At 40.5% G+C, this 20,886-nt stretch overlaps 1 protein-coding gene across 2 annotated transcripts in view; it reads left to right on the top strand.

Annotated features, from left to right (window-relative positions):
* DCDC2B (doublecortin domain containing 2B) overlaps positions 1–20,886 on the top strand; it is a 722,606-nt gene that overhangs the window by 216,930 nt on the left and 484,790 nt on the right. The gene's annotated exons all lie outside the window — the stretch shown is intronic.

Below are 20,886 nucleotides of genomic sequence, written 5' to 3'. Positions count from 1 at the left end.
TACGGAGCAATTGAGACAATGGTCTGGCGTGATTAAGGAGGAAATTCTCATAGAGCACATTCTCTTTACTCATCCTCCCTTCTACTGTCAATAGATTTCCATGTCTTGTAGTCATAAAAATACAAAACTACCAGCTGAAGGGAGAGGCTTTTAAACCTGGTATGGAATAAGGGCGAAATCTTAAGTGGGGGGAACAACATATCTACATAGAGCAAGACTTCTCTATTGGCACATGGACTTAGAGAAGCAGTTTTACCCCATATTTTAAAAAATGAAGGCAGGTGAATATCTGCTTCAAACTTTTGTACCCAGACAATTTTAAGATATTTTCCCCCGTTGAACAAAGATCTCTCTGGAACCGGATCAAATAACAGAGAAGTTGGAAAGGTACAAAAGTGTCCAGGAATGGTCTTGACAGAGGTCCAAGAGCAGAATAGGAACAATGAGTTGGGTGGAATATTGAAAGGAACTGAGGGGAGGTGTCCTATAAAACCATTCCCCATGCTCAAACAAAAAAATAAGACGCAGCACTGTAAGGTTAAAGATTCAGTGAGAGGCTACAAAGACATTTGACGGACATAATGGCTGAGGGAAAAGAGGAGTGAAGCTTTGAGTAAAACGGACTTAAATGAGTTGGACTAAGCTATTCTCAACACAAAAGGTGGGGACAAGTCAGAAGGGACACATTAAACAGGTAATCCTATTTTAATGGATTTAAATGAGTAAGGGGCAGATGGCAAACAGTAATGTGGTTGAAATGAGCTGCCAGTTCTTACCACTAGTAACAAGAACTTTGAATGTGACAAAAACAGAGAAATGAGCTATATGGTTGTAATGTTCTTGAGAAGTTGGAGAGACTCGGTTAAAGTATTAAACAACTGGTACAAACTGTAAATTCAAAAGGTATGTGAGAAGTTGAAAGGGTGTGGAAAAGGGAGCAGGGCAGGGCTCTAGAGTAAAATTATGCCTATCACAAGTCTGTAAATCTTGTACAGTATAGAGTAAGCCAATGCAGACTAAATTTAATGATAGCCAGCTTTTGAAGTAAGGAATCTTACAAGCAGACTAATACATAAGGTAGGTTTGTCCTCCTCCTTCAAGGAAATTGGGGGAATAAGAGTAACATTTGGTAGCGTTGACTTGCCCTTTAGAAGTAGGAGGAAAGAGATTCAGCCAATTACAGGAAAGGCGGAATTTCAACCGGTAGCATTAATGGTTGGGAGCTGTTAATACTACCTGTTGAAATTTTGCTTTTCCTGTGGTTTGTTGTATTTCTTCCTTTTTGCTCCTAAAGGGCAAGTTAACGCTAATAGTTGGGGGCGAGCAGCAGTAGTGTTGTTGCCTCACAGCAATATGTTCTCCCATTCAATTCTCGGCTGGAGCGCCTTTTGTGTGGAGTCTGCATGTCCTCCCTGCGGTCGAGTGGTGTTCGAAAGACATGCGTAGAATGGGCGTGCCTTCGCTGAAGGTTGGGCATCGAGCTGGCACCTCAGCACCCGTAAAAAATCTACGGCCAATCATTAGTGGACCGGAGTTCCGCTGTGGCGACCACTAACCAGGAAAAAGCCGAAAGAAGAAGTATTAATAGTTGAGGGTGACTGGAACATGGTGACAGACAACTTTTGTGAGTGGGGGCCCCAGAAGGATAGTGGTCAGGAAAAATAAATCTTTGAAGCTAATATTTTGGCATAATGGTTAAGGTGTTCACCTTACAAGCATTAAGGTACAGGGTTTGATTCTCACATGGGGTAACTGGCTAGGCTGAAAATGGCCCACAAGGGCAGTTAGCTTAGTACCAGTCAATAAAGAATTAAGCCTAGAGTGAAAATTCATGATAATAAAATGAACTATGTGTTGCACAGCAGAGTAGTTCAAGCTTCATGGACTAAATGTGGCTATAAGCACAACAGAAGAAATTTTCAGCATTTATTCACCTTTCTAGATGCTGTGGCAGGAAGAATCACTTTGCCAGTTTGGGCAAAAATTAAACAAGTGTTTCAAAGTAATTCCATGTTACTGACACAAGAAAATAAAACATTTGTGAGTACTATTAAAAGAAGAAAGAATGTGTCAGTGAAATCTGAGAATAAAGATATAGTACATATCAAGAAAATTAATCAGTGTGGCAAGAAAAGCTCACGATTAATAAAGTATTACATTTAAACAAGATAGCTGCAGAGTGAAATATCTGTCTAAAAATAATTTCAAAACATTGTTTAAAAAGTTCTATAAGGAATGCAGTGTGAATATTGCTGACTTTTCAGGACACCAAAGGCACCAAATAATGACATTGGGTCAGAAGGTAATGATATGTGGATGCAAAATAGACAGTAGTGATCCCTTTTCAAATATTGACACTGCACTGGGAAAGTAATTTAGATAATATTGTGGGTATTTGACTTGTAAGAAATCTGGCATGCGTTGTTTCACATTGTACAATCACAGAGTAGATGTAAACAAGAATAGTTGCACCTGTTACAGAATCACCTCAAATACTATACAGACCCAGAGCAAGAATATTCTGCACAGCTACCTTGATTTTTCTTTATGAAAAGAAAAAGGGCAAGATAGCAGGAAAATAAAAGGAAGTACAAAACAGATCAAATGGGCTAAAATATATAGATCTAACTGAAGTATGAGCGAGACTAAACCCAGACTTAGAGAAATGTAGAGCAATGTCTCAAATGCCTAAACTGAAAAAAAAAAACAAAAAAAACCAGGCAGACATTAATATTTGGGGAATGGTTCAGCATTTTGCAAAATGTATAACCGATACATCTGAGATAGCTATCTATTTCAGAAATCTATTGGAGTAGTAGATAGCCATGCATATAAGCTATAAGCATGCTATAAGCAGGAAAAGAGTTTTGAAATACTCAGGAAACTAGAAACAGAAAGATTTGCATTGAAATACCGTAATACAGATGAATCAGCTATGCTGCAAGTGGATGCAAGTCAGAGCAGTATTATGGGAAAACAGGCTAGTTGGCTACTGGCCAAATTCATTTACATTATGCACAAAACCCAGATGCTCAGACAGAGAAAGAATTGTCAACAGCAGCAGTGTATGGGTTTGAGAAATTCTCTTGAATATAGTTACAGCAAAAAAGTACAAGCAGAGAATGATCATGAACCTTTGTAAAACACATTCAGAAAATCTTTCTACAAGGTAAATCTGAGATTGTGGAGGATGTTACTTTTAGTACCGTGGCAATTTTTTTATAAGTATGTATATGCTTCTTTGCTGAATGCGCATTGTCTTTGCATCCCGGCATTACTGTGCACTCTGTAAAAAAAATAATTTCTACTTTGTTCTTATTGCACTGCTTGTAATCCACGCAAAGTAAAACAAGAAGCGGGAAACCAAACAAACACCACTGGACTTTAATAAAATAAAATAAATGCACAAAGTCCAGTGGTGTGTGTTTGGATTCCCACTTCTTGTTTTACTTTGCGTTCATTTGTTTGTCATGCCTTTTGCTTTGTGATGCTTCTAATCCAGGCTGAGTCAGCAACTGGTCAAGTTTGATTAGCACTGTATTCCAGTAAGCAAAATTAAATAAATAAACTGAAATACAGACAAGCTAAGGAATTTAATATAACAGATAATGCTGGGTTGATAATATCTACCAGAAAAGAATGAAAATTTACTAGAAGAACAAGAATATCTTTTTTGTCAGCTGCTGTATTTCATGAAAAACTGTTTGTTGAATAGAGTAAGATTATTTAGATTAGAGATGTGGGTGTACAGAGAAATTCAGGGGACTTGTCCCCTGCAAAAATTCTGGTTTTGTATTTTTTGTTGTAGTTGAAGTTTGCAAAATTCTACGTTTTTCCAGCATACTAGCTCTGTTGAGAATTTACTTAATGCTTAACCAGAAATCCTATTAGGGCATGTTGAGTTCACAGAAAGAAAATGATTCCTTAGGGCACATCTTTTTTCTAGAAAATAGTCATAGTAAATGTCTTGTAGCTGGGCATATATCCAAGCTGTAAAAGTCTTTACTGAGTGTCTTGATAGACAATGCTAATCAGAAATGTAGCTGGGTCATCTAACAGGACGGGAGTCTTAATCTAAACCTGAGGACAAAAAAACAAAGGTCTTCTCAAAGTTCAGGATAAAAAAAAAAAAAAGCTCTTCTGTACTGTAATAAACACCTTGCTCCAGTTGTTAGTAAACACTGAGCTTCAGCAGATAGTGTTGCTGCCTCACAGCAAGAGGTTCCCCAGTTTGATTCTCAGCTGGGGTGCCTTCTGTGCAGAGTCTGCATGTCCTCCATGTGTTCATGTGGGTTTCCTCCTGGTGCTCCGCTTTCCTCCCACATTCCAAAGACATGCAGTAGGCGGACTTGATACTCTAAGTTGGCCATATGTGTGAGTGTGCATGTGAGAGTATGGTATGGTATGGAAAAACTACTATGGCAGGACTAGCCACTCAGTGATGATTGTCACTGTTGAAGTGATACCCCAACCTTGTTTGCAAAAATGGGAAAAAAGCGGCTGTGGATGGATGGATTGAGCTTCAGCTGCAAATCATTGTGACTTCATAAATAAATGGAAGTACTGCTCTTGTGTTTTATCTGCCAGTCACGTCCACAACAGCATAGACTGGGGAAAGCCACCCTCCTTTGCCTTGTCCTAGTTATGGCTCTGCTACTAATGTTACATTAAGACAGTTAGAAAATAAGGTGTCAGAGTTTGCGCCCTTCTACAGCTCACTACATCTACTCAATGACTCCTTTACTTTCATCCTATCAACCCATCCACTCATTCAGGGGCAAGGGCCAAACATGTCTGGGCTAGGTAAGAAGCTAATGACCCATTTGTTCCTGACACATGGGGGGGCCCATCAGTCCATCCATTTCTTCCCTAGTGATGTGGTAGGGAGCAGGCCAGCATCATAAATAAATAAAAGCATTATTGTATCCTTTGGGAAGTCACCTACCCCAGGAAACTACCACACTGACAAGCATCCTCTGACCCAATACTGATGGATTTACTGCACATCAGCAAGTCAAATGGCAGCAGAACTACTCAGTCTAGGGATTTAAACCTCTTCTGCAACATAAAAAAAAAACAGTTTGGAGGGATAGGTATATCTCGCAGAGGATATCGCTGCTCTGGAACAGACTCCCCAGTCACATAAAACAAAATTCATCCCTGTCCATATTCAAGTGCAACATAGATCTAGGTACAGGAAATTGAAAATTTACTCCAGAACTGTTTGCTGTATTACTAATGGATAGAGGCAGTTCCTAAATCCTTTATCTCATGCATGGGTCCCCTCTAATATCTATATTATGATCCCAGTTATTCTTATTAGGGGTAATATGTAATTATTGTCCATGGGATTGATAAGGCCAGTCTCTAACCAAATGGGATAGGTTAATTCCAGCACCAAAAGGGAAACTGACTAGCCTTAAAATGGCCCACAGGGGCAGCTGGCCTGGTGCTTACCTATGAACCTGTAAACCTATCAGGTACAAGGGAATAGCCTACTTTCCATTTCCCCCTCAGAGCGCTTACCCTCTTGGCAGCACAGTGAGTTCCAGTAGCAGAGTCTAGGGAAACAAGTGTAATACCACATATGCCTTTCTAGCTTACGGCTGTACCACTGACAGTTTGTGCCTCTTAGGCTCTTCCTCCATCATTGCAACACACAGCACTTCCACTAGGTGTCACCAAAGCAGCAATGCACAGCTGCTCCCACTCCTCAAAATAGCCAAATTGACCAAAGTCACTCATTCTTCTCATTCTTGTTCTCTTGTCACCACCCCTTCAGTCCCCGTGCTGTGAATTGAACACAGGATGCCTGTATCACAGATGGGGCTTCATCCCTCTACATCACAGGACCAGGAAACAATATGTCTGACATTGAACTGGGTTAGATATTCTGGTGAGTTTTGAACCTTAACATTTCAAAACCAGTACTGGGTGTGACCTGTCAGTCCACTGGTTACCATTTTACTTGCAATGCTGGTTAATCTGGTTAGGAAACAGACTATAGTTACAAGTGGAGACTTCCAACATGTATGTAGGCATAGCTCATGTAGAGATCCAGGAAACGAGGTGAAGTGTTATAGTCTCATCTTTTCCTCATTAGTTCCATATTTCATAACAGGTCAGACGTATAGTCATTCCAAACCAAATGCCAGTACAGTATTCTGCTTAGTATGACCTAACCCTATACTGATGGCCAGTGAGACCATAGACTTTCTCTTGCTGTCCTTCAGTACTGATCACATTAAGCACATCTCTGGTTAACAGGACAGTACGGAACACCTGATGATGCAGGATAAAGTGTCACATAGTACCTGTGGCTAGAGTGATACACCTCACTTATGGGGCATCTTTGGGTATCAGACAAAGCATATTTTTTGTTTCTTTTCCTCACCTCTACCCACCAACTAATGAGCCTTCCCATTAGTTCTCTGGTGGTGAGGATCGTCCTCAGATCCACCAGGGCGGAAGCCTGTACAATGGGGAATACCATTTAGGCAGACACTGGTGAAGTTTGTGCTTTCTCTTTGGCATCCCAGCAATGATAACAGTTTGTAGCTAAGGCCCTAACCCCTTCCCTGGTGGTGACATACACACCTGGATCACCCCAAGGACCACCAACACTCCCACCTCGGCCACGTATGATACTTCACATGCAGCACAGAGGAAGTTACTAGGCTATTGGCCCTAAGGCCCTCACAGGAAGCTACCATCATTACTTTATGCAGCTATAGCGAATGCCTATTCCCTTCACCAGTTTTGGCTTTCCATGTTCAGAGACCTCTGTCCCTTGACACTGTTAGAGCAGGCATAGCTGAATGGGAGCCACCTCCCTCCTTCCCAGAATACACATTACCCACCCTCCCTGCCAGCACCATCAGTCACCTGGGCACTATTCAGGCATTTATATGCTTTAGGGCTGGAGGGACAAAGCATAATTGATATAAAACTGAATGAACAGAACGAAAACTCAGTCATTGTCTCAGTATATGCAGCACATTCCAGAGGAGTTAGAGGAATTCATGAAGGAGAATATACATAAATATAGGCAGATTTAGCATAATGGTTAAGGTCTCACCTCATAGACACAAGGTACAGGGTTTGATTCTGACTTTGGGTTACTACTTAAGCTTAAAATGGCTGTACAGGGCACTTAGCCTAGTATTCACCTATGATCCTATGACATGAAGTACATACAAAGTGCGGATACACAAAAGACCATTGTAGAAAATGTACCACAGTATGGAGGGAACATATAATCATTAACAGAATTAGAACTCTCTATTGTAGGGTCAGAGATACTGTGCTTTAGATGGTGCTAGCATAACACAAGAATGAAATGGGAACACTACAGCTTTGTTGTTGCTATAACTAATTCTAACCACATCTCATCAAACTTTTCACCTTTCCTCTATGTCAGTGTGCCCCCTGTGTTGTTATATTTAAGTAATGATGTGAATCCCCCTTAACAATGAGGGGTATATGGAAGGCAAAAATGTTGGCTTTGTAATTGCTTTTGGGGATACTTTTGATGAGCTGTGTTTCGATGATTTGAAATCTTCAAGACGTCCATCCCTGGTAGCTATCATATTGACAACATATCCCTTAGATGTGACCCAGTACTCGGGGACTTAGGGACACACACATATAGTAATCTACCCTTTGACCATCATGTGTCTACAGTGGTGAGGAAATCATTCTGTGTTGTGCAACTTATAAACAAAGGCATGGCATCTAAGTCCAAGGAAGTCATTGTTTCACTGTATACAGCATTCATCAGACCTATCATTGAGTACAGTGCCCCCTTTGGTATGTACCTAACCAGGCATATGCAACAACTGGAATATTTATGGAGGTTCCTCACTAAAAGAATGCAGGGCATAAGTAAAATGTCCTATGCAGACCGCCCCAATGCCCTATCCCTGTATTCTGTCTCCTACACGCTTTTGAGGGGAGATCTATGCCTGACATACAGGGCATTGTCAGACCCCACTCTGGTGGACCTCCTGCATACCCACAAAACAAACAACACCAGAATTATTAATTTATTTATTTATTGACATTTGTTAACCGGGTTTGTCCAACTGGGCTTGTGGCCCATTTTCAGTGGAGACCCGAGGAGAAAAGCTCCAGTAGTACATTTTAAACAAGTACAATTTTAAACAATATTGATATAATAGCAGTTATAGCAAAAAGATTCACATATGTTAGGTTACATGCATAAAGTTAAAGTTGCATTAAAAAGAAGCTAAGTAACAATTTTACATTGATATAGTTCAATAGGTCAACAATAAAAAAAAATGTAAATGCATACTAGACACATTGGAGACAGAGGTGTAATGAGGTACTAAGTATGGTCCTTTTGAGGGTACATAAAGGAAAGGAAGACTAGGTAGGGTCATGGCAAGGGCAGGTTCTGGAATTGAGAAAATAAGCTTTTAGTTCATTTTTAAAGTGTGATGTGTGGGAGATTGAACGTAAGTCAAGGGGAAGTTTGTTCCAAGCATGGGCAAGGGAGTGTTTGTAGAGTAGTTTGCCTACTGACCTTTTTGGGTGGTAGATGTCAAGTAATTGTTGGTTAGAAGTACAGAGGGTCCGGGATGGGATGTAGATGGAGACTAAGGAAGATAGAGATGGACAGAAGGAGGGTTTATAAAAAATAGAGTGTAGCATATGAAATTGATAAGATAGCAGAAATTGGGGAAGTTCAAGCCATTGAAGAGAGGTTAAAGAAATGCAGTGGTGTGAGTTGTATGGGGAGTTAGTAATGAATCTGGCTATTTTATGGTAAGTCTGTTGGAGTTTGTTTAGAGTGGATGCCTGGATATTGGTAAGAACCGGGTGGTGTATAAGAGGGAGGGGCGGAGGAGTGCCTGGCCCAGTGTAAGTCTAGATTCAGGGGTTAGGAATTTTTTGTTTCGATATAGCAGACCTAGTTTCTGTTTTTTTTTTTTTTTTTAATACATTGGAGTGTGTGTAGGTTGAACTTGAGTTCGTCATCGATAATGACCCCTAGGAGTTTTGTGTGGGTGTCAGGTTGGATAATTGTATTGTTAGAAGAGGTAATAAGAAAGGAGGTTTTGTGATGAGAAAGAGAACGGGGAAGGAAAAGTAGGAGTTTGGTCTTTTTGGGATTTAGGATCAATAGGTTGTGAGAGAGCCATTGTTCAGTGGATAGTAGGGCCTGTTGGGTCAGGGAGTGAAGTTCAGGAATGTTATTTGAGATGGATATAAGTGTGGCGTTGTCGGCATACTGAATAAGGGAGGATTCTTTGCATGAGGTGTAAAGATCATTGGTGAAGATGTTAAACAAAAGGAGTCCCAAGATGGAGCCTTGGGGAACACCAGTGGAGATGGGAAGGAAAGGTGAGGAGGATGAGAGTCATTTGACAGATTGTTCCCTGCCAGATAGGTAACTATTAAACCAGGCAAGTGCGGAGGGGGATAGATGGAGATTTACGAGTTTGGATAGTAGTAGAGGATGACAGACAGTATCAAAGGCTTTGGAGAGATCTATGAAGAGACAGGAAATGAGTTTATTGTTGTCTAGGGCCTCTGCAATGATATGAGTGAAGGAGAGGAGGGCAGTGGTGGTGCTGTAGTGAGGACGAAATCCATGTTGGGTAGGGGTAAGTAAGTGGTGTGTGAGGAGGTGATTGAGAAGCTGTGAGTGAATACATTTTTCTAATATCTTGGAGAGGGGGGACAGAATGGCAATGGGTCGGTAGTTTGAGGGGTCAGTGGAGTTTCCACCTTTATGAAGAGGGATAGTAAAGAAAGATTTCCAAAGGGTGGGGATAGTTGATTCCAGAATAGATCGATTAATTAGTACAGATATAGAATAGGCAATTGAGTCAGCAGCAAGTTTGAGGAATGTAGGAGATAGATTGTCAGTAGAAGGAGAGCAAGGTTTTAGCTTGAGTAGTAGAGATTTGATGTAAGTAATGGGAACTGGCTCAAAAGAAAACAAAGTTGTGTTAGTGGGACTTGGAGGGGTGGGTGTCGAAGTAGAGTTTGGCTTAGAGGTTACCAGATTTTGGATGGAAGAGATAAAGTGTTTATTCAGGAGGGTATCTATTTCCTGAGAGGAAGAGTTAGGGTATGGGGAGGGATTAGAGGGCTTTCCAGGATAGAGGATGTTGTTGAGAGCTGACCAAAATTTTCGAGGCTTGGATTTGTTGTTAAGCTGAGCAGAGCTATCGTATAACTTTTTGTCATTAGTTGTATGTTTTTTGCAAGGTTCCTCAGTTGCCTGTATTTTTGAAGAAAAGGTGGTTGTTTAGTTTTAGTCCATGTTTTCCAAGCACAATCTCTTTGTTTCATAAGGGACCTAGTCTCTTTGGAGAGCCAGGGAACATGATTTGATTTTACTCTGATCTTCCTAGAGGGAGCTAAGGAGTTTAGAGTATTCATGAAGATGCTATTGAAAGTGCTTACAGCATTGTTTAGGGGGAGGTGTTTTAGGATGGACCAATCTATGTTGTGGAGAATGGACTTAAATTGGGATGAATTGAAAATCGGTAGTTTTCGACAGTCTTTGATAAGGTGGGGTTTAGGAATATGGGAGTAGCGTCTTAAGATGGTGGTAGGGAGATGATCACTGAGGGAGTCAGGTAAGGTGGGGGGAATTGGTAAGGATCCAGTCTATGATGGAGCTGGAAGTGGAATTTTTATGAAAGCGAGTGGGAGATGTTATAAGTTGGTGGAATCCGTGTAGGTGGATACTGAGTTGGGGGGAGTCAGTTGTGAGTTTGGACCAATCAATGTTGACATCACCAAGGATAAGTGTCTCATATGGTATGTTGTGGGAGAACCAGGATAGGATGTTTTCAAGAATGGGCAGATTGTTGCCAGGAGGAAGGTAGATAGAGGCAATTGCAAGTTTTTTGTGGGGATTCAGATGGCAGTTAAGGATGATGATTTCAGCTGGGAGGAAGTCAGGAATTGGGGAAGGGTATGGTGAGAGGTTAAGAATGTTTGAGTAGAGGATGGCCACGTCACCACCTTTTTTTACAGGTCTATCAGATCTGAAGATATTATAACCTGGTGGGAGTATTTCACTATTTGAGATGTGTGGCTTGAGCCAGGTTTCAGATAGGGAGAGGATGTGAGGGGTATTGAGAGCTATCCATGAGTGCAGCTCAGTGACTTTATTTGCTATACTCTGAATATTCAATGAGTAAATAGTTAAGTATTTGGATGGAGATGATTGATGTGACTGAGGCTGGTGACTGTTACAGGAGTAAGATGGGGCAGTGTAGAAGTAGTTTTGGGGAGAGAAGAGGGGCCAGGGTTGGGATGGATATCTCCAGAACAAAGTAGTTTTTTAGTGAGGAGAGAGTGTGTAGTAGATGCTAGATGGAGTTTGTATAGTTTTGACTTAGGTTTGTGGGAAGGTTTAAAATCCTGTATTGTGGATAGCTTATATAGACTTGAGATAGAGGTAGTAAAGAGATTAGGGGAGATAGTGAAAGATGAAGTAGTTGGATATATGTTGTATGAGTGAGAAGTTGGTGAACATAGGAGTGGGTCAGGGAGATTGGAGTGGTAAGAGGTGGAGATAGAGAGAATAAGGAGTGTGTAGAAGATATTAGAAAATAATACATGTTGGAATAAAATATGGTCAGATAGAGTAGGTAGAGACAGTGTTATAGAGGAAGTGGTGTTGACAAGATTGACAGAGTAGTAAGGTGGTTGTGGCAATAGGCAGGAAGGGGAATTGTAGTGGCTAGAATGGGTAGAATTACCCATTCTAAAGACTTAAACCTTGTCTGTGATATCAGTAGGACCTGCTAGAGAGATAGGCATGTATCTCAGAGAGTAGCAAGTCTATGGAACAGGTTGCCCATCCACGTAAAGAACCCAATTCAAGTGCAACTTGGACAATTGGATGGGAAACCGGAAATTCATCCCTGGTTTGGCACCATGTCTGTAATGGACACAGGCAACCTGTAAATGGTTAATCTCTGAGGCACTTACTTATACTTACAAGGGTATCAGAACTTGTCAGTGATTTGGGATGCATGTCTAGGCTTAAAAAGGCCCTTGTGGTTGTTACTCTAGTAAACACCTATGAACCTATACTATGGAAGTAGGTGCTTATGATGGGGGCAGCAGCTCTGCTGCATGTAGAATTCTACCCTTCCAAAGAAGGCTGCTGCTATAAGCAGAAAGAGATTGAATTATGCTGGGATAATTCCTTATTATTCCTTTTTCAAAACAAAATATCAACTTCTGTGAAATAAAATATACCCGGGGATTCAAGAACACCTACACTAAGTGTACACCATTCTGAGTGAACAGACAACACAGACATAACTCACACCTTCTTCTTCCTAATTTTGGTTTTCCTACTGATGTTCTTGCAGCGTTAAATATTGACAGATAATCAAAAAGGTTACCACAGAGTGTAGACTACATGTACACTTAGTATAATCTTTCTGAGTGACTAAAAAGCACAAAAATGTATTAAGAATGTTCTTGAATACATATCGTATACACTTAGTGTACACTTGCGTCTATATCACGTCATCGAAAGTTTACTTAATCGAATCAATAAAGGTCAAACTTTATTGATTGATTAAGTAAAACATTGAATAACATAAAAAAAAACAAAAAAAAAACTAAATGGTGTTGGCAGGGGGCAAGCCCCCTGCACCCCCCACACCCCCCCCCTACTTAAATATACCAACTCCGAGACCACACTACATTGAGGTAAATGGAAATCTCCCCTTACGGAGATTTCTGTTTACTTGCACAATGTTTTTCACTTTCGATATTGTCGTGCCGACAATATCAGACTCGATATTGTAAGCTTACGACAACGTGAAGTAGACCCGTACACTTAGTGTAAGCGTTATTAAATCTGGCCCAAAGATTAAATCAAACTTAAAAAAATAGATCACATTGGTTTACACTCTTTATTTCTAAAATTTATCATTAGAACACAGGCTGTCTACTAGCTACTAAAGAGAAAAAAAAATCATTAAATATTAGGGAACAGATCATACCTCTCAATCTCTTACAGCAAGAAATCTGGACAAAGCCATAAACAAAAGTGGTACAAAAGCTCCAAAATAGGGACAAGTTTTAAATATTGCTCTTACAAACTTAGAAAGTTGATAGAATAATAGGTTTTGCATTAGCATGAATATTCTGAAGTGTATGAAGTCTGAAACTCAAAATGTTTGCCATTATTTTCTAACTTCAGTCTCACCTTCCTCCCTTCACCCTCTTAGCTCTTGCAGTTTCTGAAAAATATGGATGGATAATTTCCTAAATTTTCTTTTGCCAGTTTGGTCAATATGGGCATCCTGAGACAGTGTAGCAACTGCCTCATGTACACGGACAACCTTCTACTACTAGCACCTAGGAACAATTTGTGAGAGATGCAAATACATCAAGCACCTAGTGTCATCTCTCTCTCCCCCACAAATCAGTATATCTGGCACTGAGAAGGTTAGAAACATGAACACCACATCTCAAACACCACCCACACCTACACAACACACTCCCACATATGTGGAGGCCCTCAACAAAAGCATACCCAAACAAAAGAGACTTCCGAGGCATAAACGCACGCAAACTCCACTGCCCATCACACCACACATGGTCCACACAACTGTATCTCACAACCACTAAGACCTAAACATAAACCCAACATATTATCATAGGAGGCTACACTGAGAGACAAACAGATGTGCCCCTCACCAGGCTGGATAAGGAGAAAGTCACGGTTAGTTGTTTGTTGGGTGCCAAAATCTGCCGTATCACCAATGCACTCAAGTCTCTCAACAGGTACTGTTATGACTCTGTCATAGTCCATGTTGGAGTGAATGACTTGAGATGTACCTCTCTGGACTATATGTCCAAGGCAGGTATGTCCCTAGCCTTAAGCAGCATTCTACCATCACCCAGAATGATGCCTTAATACAAACAGAAAATGATTGACTTTAACAACTGGCTTTGTTTTTGGTTTCATTCAAAGGGGATCCAGTACCTGATAGCCTGGGATAACATGATTGACAAGCTATGATGCTTTGCCAGGGATGGCCTGCATCTGTCTGCCTTGGGCTTCAGGATCCTGGCAAAGGCTCTTGCCTCCCCCATAGTGCCTTTTTAGGCAAAATCATGAGGTCAAAACTACCAACATGAAAATTTCATCAAAATGTAAATTAAAACTTATGCTGCTAAACGTTAGGAGTCTAAACATGAAACTGCACTCATTGCAAGTATTCTTAACCCTGGAAGAAGCTGACATTTGTGCAGACACAGAAACCTGGTTCAAAGCTGTGGAGAGCACCCCAGCCATACCAGGTTCATAGGTTCATAGGTTGGTACTAGGCTATCGGCCCTAGGGCCTATGCAAGCCTAGCCATAACAATTCCCTGGATATTTCTTCCCACAATATTTACTTCTCTGGGCCCCTGTCTAGCAGGGCGACTGATATGATCCCCGGGGTGAATTTCCTATCTCCCATCCAATCATCAAGGTTCCTTTTGAAGAGGGCCAATGAGGCGCTCTGCTTGACATGTATGGGCAGTCTATTCCAGAGTATGGGGAGTCTCTGGGTCAGGAACCTATCCCTCCAGCATGTTTTGTTCATTGTGATGACAAGGTTTAGATCCCTGGAGCGCGTGGCTCTAAGGGATTGGGTTACTCATCCTATCATTCATTCAGACCCCAAGCCATGGGGAGCAAAACAAAAGGGGGTGGAGTTGCAATATATATAAAAGACATACACACCTCTAGGCTGGTCAAACAGTATGATGCATAGGAAATACTGCAGGTGCAGTTAACAACTGACAAGACCCCTGTGATGCCCATGCACTGGCCCAGTAATCAAGGAGCCTCAATCCTCACCACTAGCACCAATGAGGGGCATCCCTATTGGGAAGGATAACAAGTACACACACAGTAAAGTACAATTTCCCTTAAGAGCACATAGAGATCAGAGTCAGTCTGGGGCTGGTTCTTCCCTTTCTCTCTAGAGCCCCAATAAGACTCCCCACTGGTACAGCTATAGCGTTCAGATCTCAGCCAAGTAGTCAAGCCAAAACCTCCAGTACCCTCTCTGTCCAACCAGTGCTTCATGTCCCTCCCCAAGTAGCTGATACACACACACTTTTTGATTTGGTTTATATACAAATGCACAGACACTCCTGGGGAAGGCTGGCACAGGTTCTCCAGCTATGCCCCTTTCCGCCCAGGCTATAAGGTAGTAAACCACTGCCACCAACTACCGTTATCAGCTACTATACAGGGCCTTACCAAAGGGTGTCCAATTTTACTGTGCAATATTATTATTATTATCCAAATAGTAAGTGTGACCCAGGGCTAAGGCTATTCAGGAGTGGCTTAGTACAGTATTACCAAATACAGGCAAAGTACTCTAGAGCTTAAATTATCTCTACACAAAACAGTCACAGCTGAAAGGTTTAAAAATATTTAATAATAAATAAGAACACAAGACAATATTCATCAGTTCAACACAATGACATTACAGAGTTCAGAAATCACAGGAAATACTTTAAAACAATATTGTAGGATAGTCTAAAAATATAGAAAACAGCTAGACTAATCTGGCTAAATTCCTGTCTAACTCTAAGAGAAATCACCGTTCTAAATACTTCCTACACACAGAGTAAGCAAGTGCTGGTGAGCGGATGTTCTTACTAGACCCAAGTCAAGATACAAAATGTTATTCTCTCTTTCTGAGATAGCCCTTAAATTGATAATACACAGTACTGCTGAGTCATTTCAGATTGCATCATTCTTGACACCTCTGCTGAAATTTCCCAGGCTCACAGAACACAAAATTTAACATAGCTTTGTAATCTTGCACCTGTCAGGAAACCACAGCAATAAAGTATACTTTACATATAAAATCTAGTAATTATCTCTGTCTTAAAACAATAGAAAGAATTTGCTAGCCCAGACATCCTGTCTATGAGCTTGAGATCAAACACAGTTGTAAAATTCTTTACTTAACAGCTTTCTTCCAGCAGGGTGCACTGTGGTTACATTTTTGAAGCTCAGTACAACACATAGTTTAATCATAACATATAGTTCTCTTTACATTTATAAAACAAGCCTGTGGATTATATTAATATCTACAAATGACATAGAATGCAAATGCCTTGGACTAGTTGGTTGACACCCCCACAAGTGGTGAAAATATTTTGGACTTGGTATTAAACAACATGAGTAACTACTGCAGCATCTCTACAGTGTTACCATCCCTGGTAAGATCCAACCACAAAGCAGTCACTTACAAAGTCACCATCGCCCCCAAACCCTCCCCCGCCCGCCAGCTAGTTTCAAACAAAAAAACTTCTCCAAAGCTGATTACAACCTCCTGAGAGAAGGTATAAACAGCTTCACAGCCCCCTCCTCCTCCACGGAAACTGGCACATACGTCCAAACTTACACCAAAGTACTATATGAGCATTTATATAGTTGCAATAAATCCTCATCCTCAAGGAAGAGTAAACCTGCCTGGTGGACATCTGCAATAAATAAACTCTATAATAAAAGGAAAAAAAATGCTGTCCAGGACCAAGAATGAGCAGATGTCTAATTGGAAGCAATCTTAGCCTGAACAAGCAAATAAGAGCAATAGCAAAATCCTCCAAAGCAAACTTTGAGTCCAAACTGGCCACATCTACTAAAGATAGTCATAAGGCTTTCTTCACATATATCTGCAATCTCAAGGGAAGTACCCGGATCTGCTCAGAACTGGTGGTCAAGGACACCACATACACAAACCCTGTAGATACAGCCAACCTACTGGCAGACAGGTTTAGTGAAAACTTCACTCCTCTGTCCCCCCATCAGCAAAACAAGACATCATCAATACCTACCCCCCTCCCCTTATCTTTAGGGAGCAAGTCATCACTGCCCTCTCAAAGGCAAAAAATACAGCCTTCATGGGACCCAATAAAATCCCAGGCTGCATTCTACATGAATTTGGGCAGGAACTTGCAGCACCATTAGGCACCCTATTCAACCAAAGCCGGAGTACCGGCTTTATCCCAGCCAAGTGGAGGACAGCCACTGTTATCCTTTTGCACAAAGGTGGACCGTCCACCAATCCAGGAAATTATAGATCCATCAGCCTAACTATCCTGATCAGCAAGGCAATGGAGTGTATTATTATGGACCCCATTAACAATGAAATTGGCAACCTTCAGACACTTGATCTGACAGTTTGGTTTTGTCAAGGGGAGGTCATTCCTGTTAAATTTGGTCGACTTCTTTGAGACAGTCACCAAGGCCATAGACGAGGGGAAGACTGTGCACACCACCTACCTTGACCTGGCCAAAGCCTTTGATACTATTCGCCACTCAGGTATAATAGATAAACTCTCTCAACTAGGCATCAGTCCATATGTTACCAGATGGGTAGCAAACTGGCTTACTGATAGAACCCATCTAGTCAAAATAGGGAAAGCCACCTCAAGTAGTAGATCCGTAACAAGTGGTGTACCCCAGGGATCAGTCTTGGGGCCTCTGCTGTTTAGGATATACTTCTCAGAGGTGCAGGCCAAATCTAGTGGGCTATGGCTGACCAAGTTTGCAGATGACTGCAAGTTGGGTGCTGTTATCAATTCCCTAATGATGTGGACATCCTCCAAGAGGGTCTCACCCAAACAAATGACTGGTGCCAGAAACATGGCCTCAAACTGAATGCCAAAAAATGCATCATCATCATCATCATCCCTTTTGGGGGGAATGACGTCCCCACAAATTATCACATTGATAATAAGGCACTAAGCACACAGTCAGTCGTGAGGGACTTGGGAACCCAGGTTGATAGCAAACTGACGTTTGACCACCATATTGCCTCCAATGTATGGAAAGCTTTCTACATGGCCCACCTCATTAGTAAGGGTATCTCATCCTGGGACAAGGTGGTCATAACATCCCTGTATTTTTCCCTTATAAGACTGATTATTGAATGCAATGCCCCTTTCGGCATGTACCTCACCAAGCACATGCAGCAGCTGGAGACAGTACAGAGATTCCTCACCTGGACTATCCAGGGCCTCAAACATCTACCCTACATAGATAGGCTAAAAGACCTGTCCCTCTACTCAGTCTCCTACAGACTCCTCAGAGGTGATCTCTGTCTGGCATATAAAGCAATCTCAGACCCTGATGGGACTGCTGCATATCCGCAAGTCAAGCTCCACTCGAGCAACCCATATGTGAGACTTCAACCTGGTCTGTGACATCAGTAGGACTTGATGGTGGGACAGATTTGTGTCCCAGAGACTCCCCCTTTTGTGGAATAGACTCCATCTCTACGTAAAGCAGAGTACCTCATTAAACCTTTTTAAGAGCAACCTGGATATCTGAATGGGGAATACAAAATCTGGGATTCCACCTATGTCCCTGCTGGATAGTGGCATAGGGTGCTGACTTGTTGGAACATGGGCTAAATTCATGGGTAGGCTTGTAAGGGCTTCAGGGCCAATAGCCTAGTAACTTCCTATGATCCTATGAATGATTTGCCACTAATTTGCCAGAAAACCACAATTTTACGAAAAACAGACCAAAATATGGAGCAAAAATCTGGACATTCTGCAAAAATCTGTACAGCTGAGAGGTGTGGAACAGATCATAATTAGCTTTCAGGAAAAAAAATAAAACAGAGTTGATTTCCAATTCAGATATATAAGCTCATTGTTCGAGTCCAAATTGCTGAGTAATTGATACTTGCTGTATTCATAATCCAAGGCATGTTCTTTACAAATATTTTATTATTTTATGCTCCATGCATTATGACCATGTTCCTCTTTTAGTGTCACTACTCTAATGTTGTAAGAGTTATTCACTACTGTAGCTGGATTCCTTTGATGGTGTAACTTAAGCTGAACTGTATTCTTGGTATCCATTGGGTTTATTAAACTTTGTTTGTAGTAACTGAGAAAGGTGTGCTAAGCACGAATGCATATGTTTTAAGTATGGCCAAGTCTGACAGGAGCATAAGGGTTATAAACACATAACAGCTGAGCAACAAAACAACTAATTATAACAAAAGCACAGACAAATGGTAATATAATAAACTCTTACATATCCCAAACAAAATTATAGAATGCGGCTAATAAATGAAATAATGACAGTAAAGTATAGTAATTAAAAGATCAAGTAAAAGGTGACAACATCTTGCCAGAAACTGCGTCAGTCACATTAGAGGATTAACAAACAAGAAATATATACATTGTCAGGTATATTCCCATGATGTGGCCTTGCAGACTTTATTGTCATAGCTGAAAAGTGATGTTCTGCATCTGTTCCTTTTACCTACTAATGCTGTGTGAATATTAAGATTTTTCTTTGAAGGAAAGTCTGAAGCAAGCACAAGGAAGGATACTACTTTTTACTACAAATCCTATTTTGCTCAAAGTTTCTAATTCGTTATTTCATCAAATCACTGAACTATCACAGTTTTACTGAACTATATTTTTATAGAAGGGCACCTCCCCCTTTAACTGCAGTTTGTCTACCTACTATATACACTAAAGAAAACAAAAAAATGACAAATTATCTGCTGCTGTTGATATTTCTTTCTTTTTATAAATATTAGTTTAAAACAGTCGTGGAACCATTTATTGTTATAACACAATGAACATAATCTGACTGCAAACTACACCACAAATCTGTCTCAGCAAAGCAATCACAAAATGAACAAAAATGTTCAGGCAGTAGACTTACGTTTTAAAACTAGATGCTGGAAATAGCTGATAATTAAAGGTAGTTGTGTGCAGTTACTTCTCCCATAGATGTAAATTCCATTGATTGGACCCAAAGATGCCGTAACATGGATGTGATGAAATACTCCTTAAAGGACCAATATATTATACAACATACGCCTGATATTCTCACTGTAACTGAAACTTGGCTTGAATCCAGTACAAACAACTCCAAATTTACACCTACCAGCTATAATACCATCCATAATGATTGTCTGAAGAGAAAAGGTGATGATATTTCTTTAATATTTCACAACAAACTACCATATTCCCCTACAACAAACCAATACCACAATTCAGTTCACACAGCTTCTTGTTACTTTCCTGAATTTAACAATTATAAACAAACATGTATTAGTGTCCTTTACATCCCTCCATGTGACAATACAGATATACTGGAAGACTAGTTACATTGGATATCCATAACAATTATACATGAAATAATACTACTAGGTGATGTGAATGAAAAGTGGTTGGACATAAATTCTAACTCATATCTAGCATGAACTTACTCGGTTTCACACAATTAATTAATAGCCCCACACATTAGTGCAAGATATCAAATTCCCTATTAGACTGGATCCTAGTACTGGGTCCTAGCAAATACAACACCTCAAGTTCAATGTCTGATTACCTCAGGGATCATCTACCAATCTATACAACCAGGCATCTCACACATCCACTTAAACAGCATGTTTATAAAACAACATGCAATCTTTCTAAGTGTAACACAGAAATGACCATTACTAACCTATCATCTGTTAATTGGAACTTTCTAAATATCCTCCCATTATATGATGCTGCAAATGAATTCAGTACAACTTTCCTGAATACCCTAAATAACCAAGCACCTCCTAGAAAGAATAGACTTAAAATAAATAATGTACTTTGGCTATCCAAAAAGAGTAGAATGTTAATGCAGGATAGAGAAATTTAATGGAAAGACTGGAAAAAATATAAAATACCACAATATCTTGAAAACCTCAGAATGTTTTGCAATCATATTAAATATCAGATTAATGAAGAAAAAAATATACTATAATAACTTTCAGAATAATTGTAAATACAACCCTAAAAAATTCTAGACAGCCATTAAATAAATCTTGCATCTCAGCTATAAATTCCCTCT

Source organism: Protopterus annectens, chromosome 1.part1, assembly GCF_019279795.1.
Source record: "Protopterus annectens isolate FY-2018-M chromosome 1.part1, PAN1.0, whole genome shotgun sequence".
Lineage (NCBI taxonomy): Eukaryota > Metazoa > Chordata > Ceratodontiformes > Protopteridae > Protopterus > Protopterus annectens.
The sequence above is the reverse complement of the archived record's forward strand: the minus strand, read 5'-3'. Positions and strand labels throughout refer to the sequence as shown.